Below are 14,086 nucleotides of genomic sequence, written 5' to 3' on the forward strand. Positions count from 1 at the left end.
ACAGGACTCCATGTCCACCCTCTTACACTGCTTGACATTGAATACTGCTGCTCAGCTTACTGGTAACCAAAATACCCAAGTCCTTCTCCTCTTCTTTAGTCCTGAATATACTACAATTTAATGTATTTGCAGCAATAGGATTACTCTACATTTATCAACATTAATTCTCATCTGCTATATATTTGTCCATGAAAATAAGTATCTAGATCATTCTGTAATATTGTACTGTAAGCTCAGTTTTTATTATCCTACATAGTTTTGTGTCATAAGCAGAAACTGACACACTACTCTCAATCCCATCACCAAGGTCATTAATAAAGAGGTTAAAAAGAATCAGTCCTAGCACAGATCCCTGCAGCACCCCACTGCTGACTATATCCCATTTAGAGAATGTACTATTTACAATGACTTTATTTTCTGTATTTTAACCAGTTGTTTACCCATCTGCATATAGTCTCCCCTAGACTCTGCTTCTGGAGCTTCAGTATAAGGCTGTTGTGTGGTACAGTATCAAATGCATGACCAACCACCATGTTGGTTAGACAAGCTTTCATGAAGCCCTGCTGGTTGTCAGTTATTATATTATTCTCTGCAGGCTGGGCTGTATTTATAGTTAGTGCTGTCCTAGGCACCGAGATCTTTCACTGGGACTCCCCTGTACATATTGGGAAAATTGTCAAGTATACTATTAATTTAAAGGTGTTTTCCACTACTGGGACGACCTCTTCTCAATCAATATGATTTCCCCATATAAAATAATAAGACCTATACTCAGTGCCGCTCCTGTGATGTTGGCACCTGGTCTCTCAGGGGTTGCGTGACATTGTCACTTGAGCCCTGCAGCCAGTCAGTGGCCTCTAGCTTCTCACTTACTTAAAACAGAACTGACACCCGGAGCTTTCACTTCTTCCAGATGTCAATTTAGCCCGAAGGAAGGAAGAAGGCCATTGATTGGCTACAGGGCTCACGTGACATAATGTCACACGACCCCTGGGAGACCAGCTGCCAACGTCACAAGAACGACACTGCCACCAGAGGTGAGTATAGGTGTTATTATTTTATATGGGGAAAGCATATTGATTGAGAAGAGGTTGTCCCAGTAGTACAAAACCCCTTTAGTGGGTTTCTCTTTGATTTCATTTTTTTCAGACAGAAAGGAATGATATAAATATCTTATGAAATACCTGTGAATTATCTTCCTGACCCAACAGCACCAATACAGCAGTCCTTGCTGGTCATTGCTAACTTTGTTGCAGTGATCATGTGCAATTGAGATGACCAAAATGATCTGCAGGACCCTGGTCCAGTGACCATGTTTGTTGTCTGTTATTGCCAGACTAGAGACCTGTGATCCTCCTCCTACCTGTTGGCATCCCCAGCCTCTTTTCTGATTAGTGAGCCTGGCACAACGTCATATGTACCTTGAGCTGGAACAATGCCGTGGCAGAGCCTATTAATCAGAAGGGGGAATTGTAAAATGCCCTTGTAGAGTAGCAACTGAGTAGCCAAGGACATATGAGATACATCCTGGCTACTAATGGCTATATGTCACCCTGGATCACCACTGTAGTTACAACCTAGTCCAAGATACCAGGTTAAAGCTAGGTTAGAGCTGCATATGTGTGTTTCAAAAATAAAAGACTTCAAAGAGGGCTCTTTACTTTTTTTTTTTTTACATGTTTTTATTTCTGAACATTTTTATTTTAACTTTGCAAATATGATACATAAAACCTAGTGTTTCACAGGAAGAAATCACACTTCAACTCTCTCCTGTCTCTACAGCATGTCAGCTCCCATCAGGCCCTCTCTCCTCCTTCATACTAACTGAAATCGGGAGAAGGGTAGTGAGGAGGCATTTTAACAGGCTGTATCTCAGAGTGGATTGCAATGATTCAGGGCTCATTTTAAAGGTGAGATTCTCCAGAAACTTCATAGCATACATGACCTGGTCCTTGATATTGACGCGTCCCCTGGGCCGTGGGGTACTCGGTGCCAGGCCGGTCGCTGCTAGGGGAGATGTCACAGTGGCGGTGACCCAGTCCGTGACCCAGGACCGTCAGTAAAAAGGGGACTTTATAGTTTTTATGTACAAAGTTCGTGACACCACCTGTGGTATGCGGCTAAGGGGAGCCGCCGCTGCGGAGCAGGGCCTCTGGAGCTGATGTTAGTGCAGCAAAGCTTGTGTGGCTCTCCACAGGTAGAGCTTAGCTCCAGGGCAGTGTAGATGTTATAGGTGATGCTGGGCGTTGTAGTACAGGGGTTGATGGCGCAGCAATAATCAGTCCACAACTTAATGGCGGTTTCCTCTTATCTTTACTGGCGGTGATTAGGCAAACCGGGACTAGGGTACTTGCTATAAGTGGAAGTCCGGGCAGCCTGAAAGCAAGTAAGGAATCCACCTCACCAGGTGAAGTTGGAGGCCTTCCTTTTCCACTAATCTCTTTGGCCCTGCTGCTTGTAGCTGTGCGGTGGCCCTCGTCCCTGAGTGCAACGTCTTTGTGCTCACCCGTATGGCAGGCAGCTCGGGCCTTGCTGATGCGTCGCTCCCACGTGGCGGTGCTTGGCCCTGCGGTGCTGCTGAGCCTCTGGGCATCTGATGGGGCCAGGAGACCTGCAGTCTCCTGCCCTCCGGTTTCTGCTGCTGGGCCTTCAGTGCCCCACAGCCTCGGACTCCGGTGTCCGGGTCCTCTGTGTTGGTTCCTTCTGGGGTGAACTGCCGCGCAGCTCCACTCCCCAGCTCCTCTCTCGTCAACGTCCTCACTTCAACTCCTCACACTAAGTCTAACTAACCCCGCCTCCAGATCCCAGTTGCCAAGGGGAGGAGCTCCCTTTGCTGGTCTGGAGCCAGGAAAGTGTTGCATGTTAGTATACCTGACTAGGGAACCCCTGCTTGCTTCCAGGCATGGCATCACCTCTTGTGAGGGAGGCAATGCCACTGTGGCAACCGGACCCCTGGGGTGCCACAATATCAGGAGCTAAATTGAGAAGTCATAGAGACTTTCAGTAAACTGGATTCATTGGTAAGTCTAATGCCTTATTTTCCTAGTTTTCGTCATAGGAACACACCTGAGAATTACTGACAAAACTTTTAGGGTGGAATTATAGCCTTTAGTACTTTCCTATTAAATGCCATATCCTCTGGAAAACATCAAGTCAGTTATGCTTACTCATAAAAGTATGTCAATTTCTCCAAGAAGCAGCTCTGCAAAACTGGTCTAAAGAAGCAGAGGCCCTCTTAGCCCATGAAGCAAACTGATGCAGTAGATTGGGCTTTTCAATTTCCTGGAATTGGTTTATTATGAGTTTTATAAGTTTAGGGAAAAAAATGTCTTTTTCACTTTATTTTTACCAAAATATTTGACAAAATTTTATCAATTCTCCAACATTTAGTAATTTCAATATACTGGAGAACTGCCCTACTAACATCTAAGTTATGGAATTTCTTTAAAGGGAATCTGTCACCCCCTGGGAGATATCAGACCTCTACTATGGGCATGCAGGTTATAGAAAAGTAATTCTATACTTACCTGTATGGTCCATAGTAGAGGTTTGATTGCAGAGAAATGTGTTTTTATCAACTCGGTTTTGCACATTATTGGCGTCCCCTGGACACCAAGTGATCCCCGCCTATCTTCTTAGTAATCCCCGAAATCCCCACCTATGTGTTTAGTTAGCATATTCCCCCCTCCCCTGCACGTCACAGGGCCCTGTGACATGCACTGTTCTCCCTCAATTCCCGTGCATGTCCATTCCATTTAAAAATGAAGGAACAATAATATCCTGGGATCTGTGACAGAAAGTAACTTCTTTAGTAGTGTTGAGCGAGCATGCTCGACACTGCTCGGTACTCGCCCGAGCATCACGCTACTCGGGATGTTCGGCGAGCACCGAGCATTTCCGGGTTACTTGGGCGGGAGCTCGGGTCTCCGCCCTGCATGTTTGGCACTCTTTACAGAGCCAATGAACATGCAGGGATTGCCAGCCAGTCACTGTAATGCCGCAGCCATGTTGTTTGTGGGCATTACAGTGATTGGCTGGCCGCACAGTGTCACCTCAAGTATTTAAAACCGGGCGCCGCCATCTTGGACACAGTCGCTCCGGATTAGACAGTGTAGGGACAGCGCGGCTGAGCTAGGGAGAGATATATCCTGCGAAATAGTTAGTGTAGGGTCTGTAAAGGCTGCCAGATCAAACAAACAGTCTTTCTCAGGACTAATATCCATCCCAGATATCAGGCAGACAGGCAGGCTGTATAGGAGACGCAGTGGGGTTATACCAGAAAACGCTGCATTACAGTCCTGTGTGCTCCTGTTTCTGAAATTGCTTGACTTAGCTCTAGGTCTCTGGGGCCAGGAAAAATCCTTTTTTTTCATCTAAATCCTCTTTTTTTTCCCTCCTTCACACTGTACAAATACCCGTCTTATTAACCTATTGGTGTCCCCCCCCCCCAAAAAAAAGGTGTGTCTCTGATATTTCAGATACAAATATATCTGTTACATAGTTACATAGTTTATAAGGCCGAAAAAAGACAAGTGTCCATCCAGTTCAGCCTATTTCTTGTGCACTGCAGCTATTCCGCAGCGTTGATCCAGGGGAAGGCAAAAAAAAAAACATGCGGTATAGGCCAATTTACATCATTGAGGAAAAATTCACTTCCCGACACCAATCTGGCAGTCAGATTAAATCCCTGGATTAATTAACTATCACTAAGCATAAGATGTAATTTTATTGTTCTCAAGAAAGGCGTCCAGGCCTCTCTTGAACTCATTAAGTGAGTTGGACATCACCACTTTCTCTCCCAGAGAGTTCCAGAGTCTCACGGCTCTGACCGTAAAGAATCCCCTTCTATGCTGGTGCAGGAACCTCCTTTCCTCCAGACGCATAGTGTGCCCCCCCGTCTTTGTCACCATCCTTGGTATAAACAGGTCATGGGAGAGATCTCTGTACTGCCCGCTGATGTATTTATACATGTTTATGAGGTCTCCCCTAAGCCTTCTCTTTTCCAACGTAAATAGGCCTAATTTTGACAACCTCTCTGGGTATTCTAGTCCCTCCATTCCCTTTATTACCTTAGTCGCCCTCCTTTGTACCCTCTCTAGCTCCAATATGTCTTTCCTGAGCACCGGAGCCCAGAACTGTGCACAATATTCTAAGTGCGGCCTTACCAGCGCTTTATACAGAGGAAGAACAATGTTCTCATCATATGCCCCTATTCCTCTTCTGATGCATGCCATGACTCTATTTGCCTTCGCAGCTGCTGCCTGACACTGGGCACTCCAATTTAATTTGCTATTAACCAAGACGCCCAGGTCCTTCTCCATGTCAGATTTCCCCAACGGTTTCCCATATAATATGTATGGGTGACTGCTGTTTTTGTTTCCCATGTGCATGACCTTACATTTATCGGCATTGAACCCCATTTGCCATTTTTTGGCCCAACTCCCCAATTTATCTAAATCCTCCTGTAGCTGTGGCCTATCCTCATCTGTATTAACTACTTTACAAAGTTTAGTATCATCTGCAAATATTGCTATTTTACTATGCAACCCTTCCACTAGATCATTAATAAATATATTAAATAATATAGGGCCCAAGACAGACCCTTGAGGCACCCCGCTAGTAACCCTGACACACCCTGAGCTTACTCCATTGATAACCACCCTCTGCTTTCTATCACTCAGCCAGCTATTTACCCACTTGCACACATTATCCCCCAGACCAAGCATTCTCATTTTATATACCAACCTTTTGTGTGGCACGGTATCAAACGCTTTGGAGAAGTCAAGGTTGAAAAGAGTCTGGTATAGGCCACAGAAACAGAAGTGTGGTTTTGCAGTTCCACGGGTGAAATCTCTGTATTATCCAGTTCTGTGCCTTTTGTATCTAAAAAAAAACCAGTTTGAGTGTGTCGCTCACTGTTCAGCCGCAAATATATATATATTTAAAAAAGTCTGGTATACACCAATAAATTATAACTGTGATTTTGCTGTTCCACGGTAAAAAATCTCTATTATCCTGCTTTTGGCATTTTTTTGCCGTAAAAAATAAATAATAGTGTCTCCTGATTGTTCAGACACAAATATATCTGTTGAAAATAGTCTGGTGTAGGCCCGAGAAATACAAGTGTGGTTTTGCAGTTCCACGGGTCAAATCTCTGAATTATCCTGCTTTTCGCAATTTTAGGCCGTAAAAAATAAATAATAGTGTCTCCTGATTGTTCAGACACAAATATATCTGTTGAAAATAGTCTGGTATACACCAGGAAATTATAAGTGCGGTTTTGCTGTTCCACGGTAAAAAATCTCTATTATCCTGCTTTTGGCATTTTTTGCCGTAAAAAATAAATAATAGTGTCTACTGACTGTTCAGACACAAATATATCTGTTGAAAATAGTCTGGTATACACCAGTAAATTATAACTGTGGTTTTGCTGTTCCACGGTAAAAAATCTCTATTATCCTGCTTTTGGCATTTTTTGCCGTAAAAAATAAATTATAGTGTCTCCTGATTGTTCAGACACAAATATATCTGTTGAAAATAGTCTGGTGTAGGCCCGAGAAATATAAGTGTGGTTTTGTAGTTCCATGGGTCAAATCTCTGTATTATCCTGCTTTTCGCAATTTTTGGCCGTAAAAAATAAATTATAGTGTCTCCTGATTGTTCAGACACAAATATATCTGTTGAAAATAGTCTGGTATACACCAGTAAATTATAACTGTGGTTTTGCTGTTCCACGGTAAAAAATCTCTATTATCCTGCTTTTGGCATTTTTTGCCGTAAAAAATAAATAATAGTGTCTCCTGATTGTTCAGACACAAATATATCTGTTGAAAATAGTCTGGTATACACCAGTAAATTATAACTGTGGTTTTGCTGTTCCACGGTAAAAAATCTCTATTATCCTGCTTTTGGCATTTTTTGCCGTAAAAAATAAATTATAGTGTCTCCTGATTGTTCAGACACAAATATATCTGTTGAAAATAGTCTGGTATACACCAGTAAATTATAACTGTGGTTTTGCTGTTCCACGGTAAAAAATCTCTATTATCCTGCTTTTGGCATTTTTTGCCGTAAAAAATAAATAATAGTGTCTCCTGATTGTCCAGACACAAATATATCTGTTGAAAATAGTCTGGTGTAGGCCCGAGAAATACAAGTGTGGTTTTGCAGTTCCACGGGTCAAACCTCTGTATTATCCACTTTTGGGCCATTTGTATCTAAAAAAGACAGTTTGAGTGTGTCGCTCACTGTTCAGCCGCAAATATATATATATTTAAAAAAGTCTGGTATACATACACCAGTAAATTATAACTGTGGTTTTGCTGTTCCACGGTAAAAAATCTCTATTATTCAGCTTTTGGTATTTTTTCTGTAAAGAAAAACAGTAATAGTTTCTCCTTGATTGTTCAGATTGTTTAAAAGAGTCGGGTGGAGGCCAGAGAAATAGAACTGTGGTTTTCCTCTTCCACGGTTCTAATCTACTTTTTATTACCCTTTTTCCATTGATAGTGCGAGTGTAAGCTATTTTACTTCCTTTACAATGGGCAAGGCGCGTGGCAAGGGACGTGGAAGTGGAGGTTCTGGTGATGGTGCGTGCAGAGGACGGGGCCGTGGCCAAGGTGAAAATGTGCCACAACCAACAGCCACATCTTCTCGCTCCCACTTCTTGACCGAATTACTAGGGAAGCACAGAACAACACCAGTATTGCGAACTGATCAGTGTGAACAGGTTATTAATTGGTTAGCAGATAATACTTCCAGTTACCTGGGCACCACCACCTCCGGCCTGTCTTCCACACGGTCGACTCTTAGTAGCCGTGACTCTCTACCGCATACTCCTCCTCACCCTGATGCTCCTTCCTCCCACCATGCCGAGTGTCGTCAGACAGCAACTGATCCCATACTTGGACGCTCTGAAGAGCTGTTCACTGGTCCATTTCCAGATTTATGCCCCTCGCCTGCTCCGCTTGAAGTGGTGGAAGAGGAGATCCCATGTAGCGATGCACAAATGTTTGAACAGCCACGGCCACAGGAAGTCGACGCTGGCAATTTGTCACAAGAGGTGGACGATGAAGAGACACAATTGCCAGGAAGTGAGGAGGAGGATCGTGGTGCTCAAATGGAAGAGGAGGAGGTGGTGGATGATCTAGTAACTGACCCAACGTGGCAGGAGGACATGCAGAGTGAGGCCAGCAGCACACAGGGGGAGGGAGGCAGAGTACCCCAACAGGCAGGAAGAAGCAGTGTGGTGGCCGCAGACAGAAGGGGGGCAACAGTTCCCCGTAACACCAACACGAGGGACGTTGCCAGTGCAAGCGGTAGGTCTTCCAGAGTCTGGAATTTTTTTAAAGACTCTGCTGATAACCCCAAAAAGGCCATTTGTACCACCTGCCATGCCAGCATCAGCAGGGGTGACATAACTACCAGCCTGACCACCACCAGCATGATCATGCACATGGCAGCAAAGCACCCGACTTTGTGAGGCGAACCCCAGGGTCCACGACCAGTGTCAGCGGGTGTCACCACTGCATCTTCCGCTGTTGTGCATGCAATAGAAACCCCTGTTGTGTGTGCAAGTCAATCCCCTGTCCATACTGCATGCAAAGATGCCCCCTCCTCTCAGTCTTCATTTGTTATGGCAGTTTCTCAAGAAACAGCATCAACGTCCACGTCCACGTCCCACCGCAGCGTTCAATTGTCCATATCCCAGACCTTTGAACGAAAGCGGAAATTCGCAGCTAACGCCCCACCGGCCACAGTCCTAAATTCGCACATTTCACGACTGCTTGCGTTGGAAATGCTGCCTTTTAGGCTGGTGGAGACGGAATCCTTCCGCAACCTTATGGCGGTGGCCGTCCCGCGGTACTCCGTCCCCAGCCGACACTATTTTGCCCGGTGTGCCATCCCCGCACTACACAAGCACGTGTCTCAAAACATCTGCCGTGCCCTCAACAACGCAGTTACTGGGAGAGTCCACCTGACAACGGACACGTGGACAAGTGCTTGTGGCCAGGGACGGTACATCTCCCTGACGGCACACTGGGTAAACATAGTGGAAGCCAGGACCCAGTCGGACCTTGGGACGGAACACATCCTCCCCACATCGAGTATTGCGGGCCCTATGTCAGTCAGAGTTGCCCCCACAGTGTACAGCTCCTGCGCATCATCCTCCTCCTCCTCATGTTCAGCCTCCATCTCAGATATCACCACATCAGTTACAAGCTGGAAGCACTGCAGTACTGCCTCCGCCAAACGGCAAAAGGCTGTGCTGAAACTAATATGCTTAGGTGAGAAACCTCTCACTGCTTGTGAGTTGTGGACAGCTGTGAAAGAGCAGGCAGATCTGTGGCTGAGACCGCTGAACCTACATCCAGGCATGGTCGTGTGTGACAATGGCCGTAACCTGGTGGCGGCTCTGAGGCGAGGCGAGATCACACACGTACCATGCCTGGCTCATGTGCTTAACCTCGTGGTTCAGCGGTTTCTTAAATCGTACCCCGAGTTGCCAGATCTGCTCGTCAAAGTACGCCGCCTGTCAGCTCATTTTCTCGTCGGCTACAGCTTCCGCCGCCCTTCCTGTGTTGCAGCAGCGTTTGCTGCTTCTGTCACACCGACTGGTGTGTGATGTCCCCACACGTTGGAACTCTACCCTCCACATGTTGCAAAGGATTTGTGAGCAGAAGAGAGCAGTTGTGGAGTACCAGCTGCAACAAGGCCGTCGATATTCAGGTCAGACTCCACACATAAGATCTCAGGAGTGGACCTGGATGTCTGACATCTGTACCATCTTGACAAACTTTGAGGAGTCCACCCAGATGGTGAGTGGCGATGATGCCATCATTAGCGTCAGCATTCCACTAGTCTGTCTTTTGCAACGCTCTCTGCAGAGAATTAAAGAGGAGGCATTGCAGCCAGAGTATGATGAGATGGATTAAGAAGCCATAGCGGTCGATTACACACAGCCCAGCCTCATCTCATCCCAACGTGCATTGGGGGACAATGAGGGAGAGGAGGAGGAGGAGGAAGAAGAACAGGAGCTTGTGTCATGCGCTGTAGACGGTAGTACCTGTACCACTGTTATACCGTCGGTTCAGCGTGGGTGGCCTGAGGACAGGGGGGAGGAGGAGGAGGAGGAGAGCATGGTCAGTCGTCATCTTGGTGAGGACCCGGAAGTCTTGCCCGTTACCAGTCTGGCACGCATGGCTGACTTTGTTACCCTGCCTTAACCGTGACCCTCGCGTTGTCAAAATGTTGGGTGACAGTCATTACTGGTTGGTGACACTTTTAGACCCTCGCTACAAGGAGAACTTTCACTCTCTTATTCCTGAGGTGGAGAGGTCTACAAAAATGGGGCAGTACCAGAAGGCCCTTGCTGCAGAACTGTTAAAAAAGTTCCCATCTGAACACGCTAGCGGCAGAGGTCACAGTTCGTTGACCAACCAAGGCGTACAAGCGAGAGAGAGGCAACTCCAATCCAGCAGAGGCAGGGGAACACTGTCAATGTTCTGGGACAGTTTTCTGAGACCCGCCCAGCTTACAGGCCCTGAGGCGCGGGGTACTCTCACAAGGAGTGGAAAGTTTCAAAAGATGGTGAGGGAGTACCTTGCCGACCGTACCAGCGTCCTCCGTGATTCCTCTGTGCCTTTTAATTATTGGGTATCCAAGCTGGACACTTGGAATGAACTCGCTCTGTATGCCTTGGAGGTCCTGGCCTGCCCTGCCGCTAGCGTATTATCGGAGCGTGTTTTTAGTGCTGCTGGGGGAATTATAACTGATAAGCGCACTCGCCTGTCAACTGACAATGCTGACAAGCTGACCCTTATCAAAATGAACAAGGGCTGGATTGGGCCAGACTTCTCATCACCACCAAATGACAGCAGAGTAGCATAAAGTCAAATCCACTGTGTTTTTTTCGGGAGGTGTATTCACATGCACCACTTCACACCCACACATGGGTATACGCTTCCTCATTTCGACTGTTTTATGTTCTTCTCCTTATCCTCAGCCTCCACCACCATTATACCACCAGGGTGACCGTGGTCCGTGTTGCCATTATTGAAAGTTCCTCCGTCCTTATTTTTGTCAGCTTTTGCTTGGAAGGCATAAGCAAAGACTGTGGGAGACCCACTCCCCAATAATGGGAATAATATTTTTAAGATGCTGTACTGTATGGCTCTTGTAAGGGGCATTAAAACCATCTTGTTAAGCTACTGCGACCTCCACCACTTTTCCAAGGGGCATTAAAACCGTCTTGTTAAGCTACTGCGACCTCCACGTCTCTTCCGAGGGGCATTAAAAGCGTCTTGTTAAGCTTCTGGGACCTCCACAACTCTTCCAAGGGGCATTAAAAGCGTCTTGTAATACCACTCTGACCTCCACGTCTCTTCTGAGGGGCATTAAAACAGTCTTGTTAAGCTACTGGGACCTCCACGACTCTTTGAACGGGCATTGCATTTCCTCATAATTTTTGGCAGCTTTTGCTTGGAAGGCATAAGCGAATACTATGGGAGATCCACTCCCCAATCATGGGAATAATGTTTGTAATATGCTGTACTGTATGGCTCTTGTAAGGGGCATTGCAAGTTCCTCCATCCTAATTTTTGGCAGTGTAGCGCCCCGAGGGTTCGGCCGCTGCAGGGGTATTGCACCTCTGCCAGAGGTGTGATATTCCACTCCCGGGTAAGGATGGTGTGTGGACCAGGGCTCAGTTAGCTGCATGCATCACACACACCCCATTTCCGGGGGACAGCTCAACGGTGCTCCCATTAGACAGTAATGCAGGCACGACAGATCATGTCCCTGGCTGGAGTGGGGAGGGGGGAGAAAACCCAGTGATGTAGTGGCAGGAGGGGATGGTTTCTGGGCATAGGAAGGAGCCCATTGGTTGCAAGTCACCTGGGCTCATACACAGAGAGGGAGGTATATAAGGTGGGCACCATCTTAGTTCTGGGAGAAGGAGAAGAAGAAGTCAGTTCAGTCAGGAGGAGGAGAGAAGGAGTTCAGCCAGGAGGGCTGACAGGGAGCTGTGGCTCAGTCTGGGCCCAGCTCCACGAGGCAGGCCTAGAGAGAAGGCCAGAGCCAGGAGAAAGAAAGAGAAAGGAACAGAAACAGAAAGGAACAGAACACCAAGAGAGGCCCAGAGACACGAAGGCAGAAGGAACCCTAAGGACCCAGGAGATTACGGGTGACGGGTTGGCAGAACAGGGTACCGGATCCCAAGTTGGTGGAGGCGACTAATCCTCAGCCAAGGCCCTGCGGTCGTTACCATTTACTGGTGCGACCCCTCACTACACCTACTAGAAAGGCATACCACATAGGGTCAGGGAAGTGGACACCCAGCCTCCCAAGAGAAGACCCGAGGCAGCTGGACAAAAGTAGTGTCACTGGTGGGGCATGGTTGATGAAAGGATAGAAGGGAGTCCTGTGCCACACTCTGGAATTACCTGGGGGTTGGCCGAGCCCCCTGCACGGCTTGGGCGGTCCTACCTGCGCATAAGTGACCTGGATGAGAACTGTGAGTAAAGAACCTGAACTGCAACACCTTGTCTCTGTGCTTTCTCACCGCATACAGCACTACTAGTGCTGGGACGCCCGTGCACCATCACTCCCATCATCCACACTTACTGCCCTGGGGCTGCACTCTTCCCGTGGGGAGTTACACTACCTCAGCTGCATACACCATCAGCCCCAGCGGTCTGCCTTGCAGCGGCGGTTCGCACTGACCGCAATCCACGGGTGGCGTAGTCGGACAATTAACCTAAAACCTATAAAAGACTGCCACTGGTTTGACCACCCTGAGCCACGGGACCGGGTCGCCGCCACGGAGACTGCAACCCCCAGAGACCCGGCTCCGGGTATCCCACACACGTGCACACTAGGCCCAGGGGGCGAGTCAGCAGCTTTTGCTTGGAAGGCATAAGCAAATACTATGGGAGACCCACTCCCCAATCATGGGAATAATGTTTGTAATATGCTGTACTGCATGGCTCTTGTAAGGGGCATTGCAAGTTCCTCCATCCTAATTTTTGGCAGCTTTTGCTTGGAAGGCATAAGCAAAGACTATGGGAGACCCACTCCCCAATAATGGGAATAATGTTTGTAATATGCTGTACTGCATGGCTCTTGTATGGGGCATTGCAAGTTCCTCCATCCTAATTTTTGGCAGCTTTTGCTTGGAAGGCATAAGCAAAGACTGTGGGAGACCCACTCCCCAATAATGGGAATAATATTTTTAAGATGCTGTACTGTATGGCTCTTGTAAGGGGCATTGCAAGTTCCTCCATCCTAATTTTTGGCAGCTTTTGCTTGGAAGGCATAAGCAAATACTGTGGGAGACCCACTCCCCAATCATGGGAATAATGTTTGTAATATGCTGCACTGCATGGCTCTTGTAAGGGGCATTGCAAGTTCCTCCATCCTAATTTTTGGCAGCTTTTGCTTGAAAGGCATAAGCAAATACTATGGGAGACACACTCCCCAATCATGGGAATAATGTTTGTAATATGCTGTACTGCATGGCTCTTGTAAGGGGCATTGCAAGTTCCTCCATCCTAATTTTTGGCAGCTTTTGCTTGGAAGGCATAAGCAAATACTATGGGAGACCCACTCCCCAATAATGGGAATAATGTTTGTAATATGCTGTACTGCATGGCTCTTGTAAGGGGCATTAAAAGTGTCTTGTTAAGCTACTGCGACCTCCACCACTTTTCCAAGGGGCATTAAAAGCGTCTTGTTTAGCTACTGGGACCTCCACGTCTCTTCTGAGGGGCATTAAAAGCGTGTTGTTATACCACTCTGACCTCCACGTCTCTTCCAAGGGGCATTAAAACCGTCTTGTTATACCACTCTGACCTCCACGTCTCTTTTGAGGGGCATTAAAAGCGTCTTGTTAAGCTACTGCGACATCCACGTCTCTTCTGACCGGCATTAAAACCATCTTGTTATACCACTCTGACCTCCACGTCTCTTCTAAGGGGCATTAAAAGCGTGTTATTATTCCACTCTGACCTCCACGTCTCTTCTGAGGGGCATTAAAAGCGTCTTGTTATACCAGTCTTACCTCCACGTCTCTTCTGAGGGGCATTAA

General features: G+C 47.0%; 1 protein-coding gene and 1 long non-coding RNA gene across 8 annotated transcripts in view; one reads left to right on the forward strand and one right to left on the reverse strand.

The window, feature by feature from the left end:
* LOC141167642 (uncharacterized) overlaps nt 1-14,086 on the reverse strand; it is an 85,821-nt gene that overhangs the window by 49,454 nt on the left and 22,281 nt on the right. The window contains exon 2 of one of the 2 annotated variants that reach the window (XR_012251486.1): nt 5,746-5,883. The exons of the other annotated variant lie outside the window; for it this stretch is intronic. This is a non-coding gene — a long non-coding RNA (uncharacterized lncRNA). The remainder of the gene's footprint in view (nt 1-5,745; nt 5,884-14,086) is intronic. 2 annotated transcript variants of the gene reach the window in all.
* Nucleotides 1-14,086, forward strand: part of LOC141167232 (uncharacterized) — a 632,749-nt gene that overhangs the window by 38,859 nt on the left and 579,804 nt on the right. The window lies entirely within an intron of this gene.

The sequence above is a fragment of the Phyllobates terribilis genome, unplaced genomic scaffold, assembly GCF_046119375.1.
Source record: "Phyllobates terribilis strain yellow unplaced genomic scaffold, ASM4611937v1 Scaffold_1__5_contigs__length_1240528914, whole genome shotgun sequence".
NCBI classification, from domain to species: domain Eukaryota; kingdom Metazoa; phylum Chordata; class Amphibia; order Anura; family Dendrobatidae; genus Phyllobates; species Phyllobates terribilis.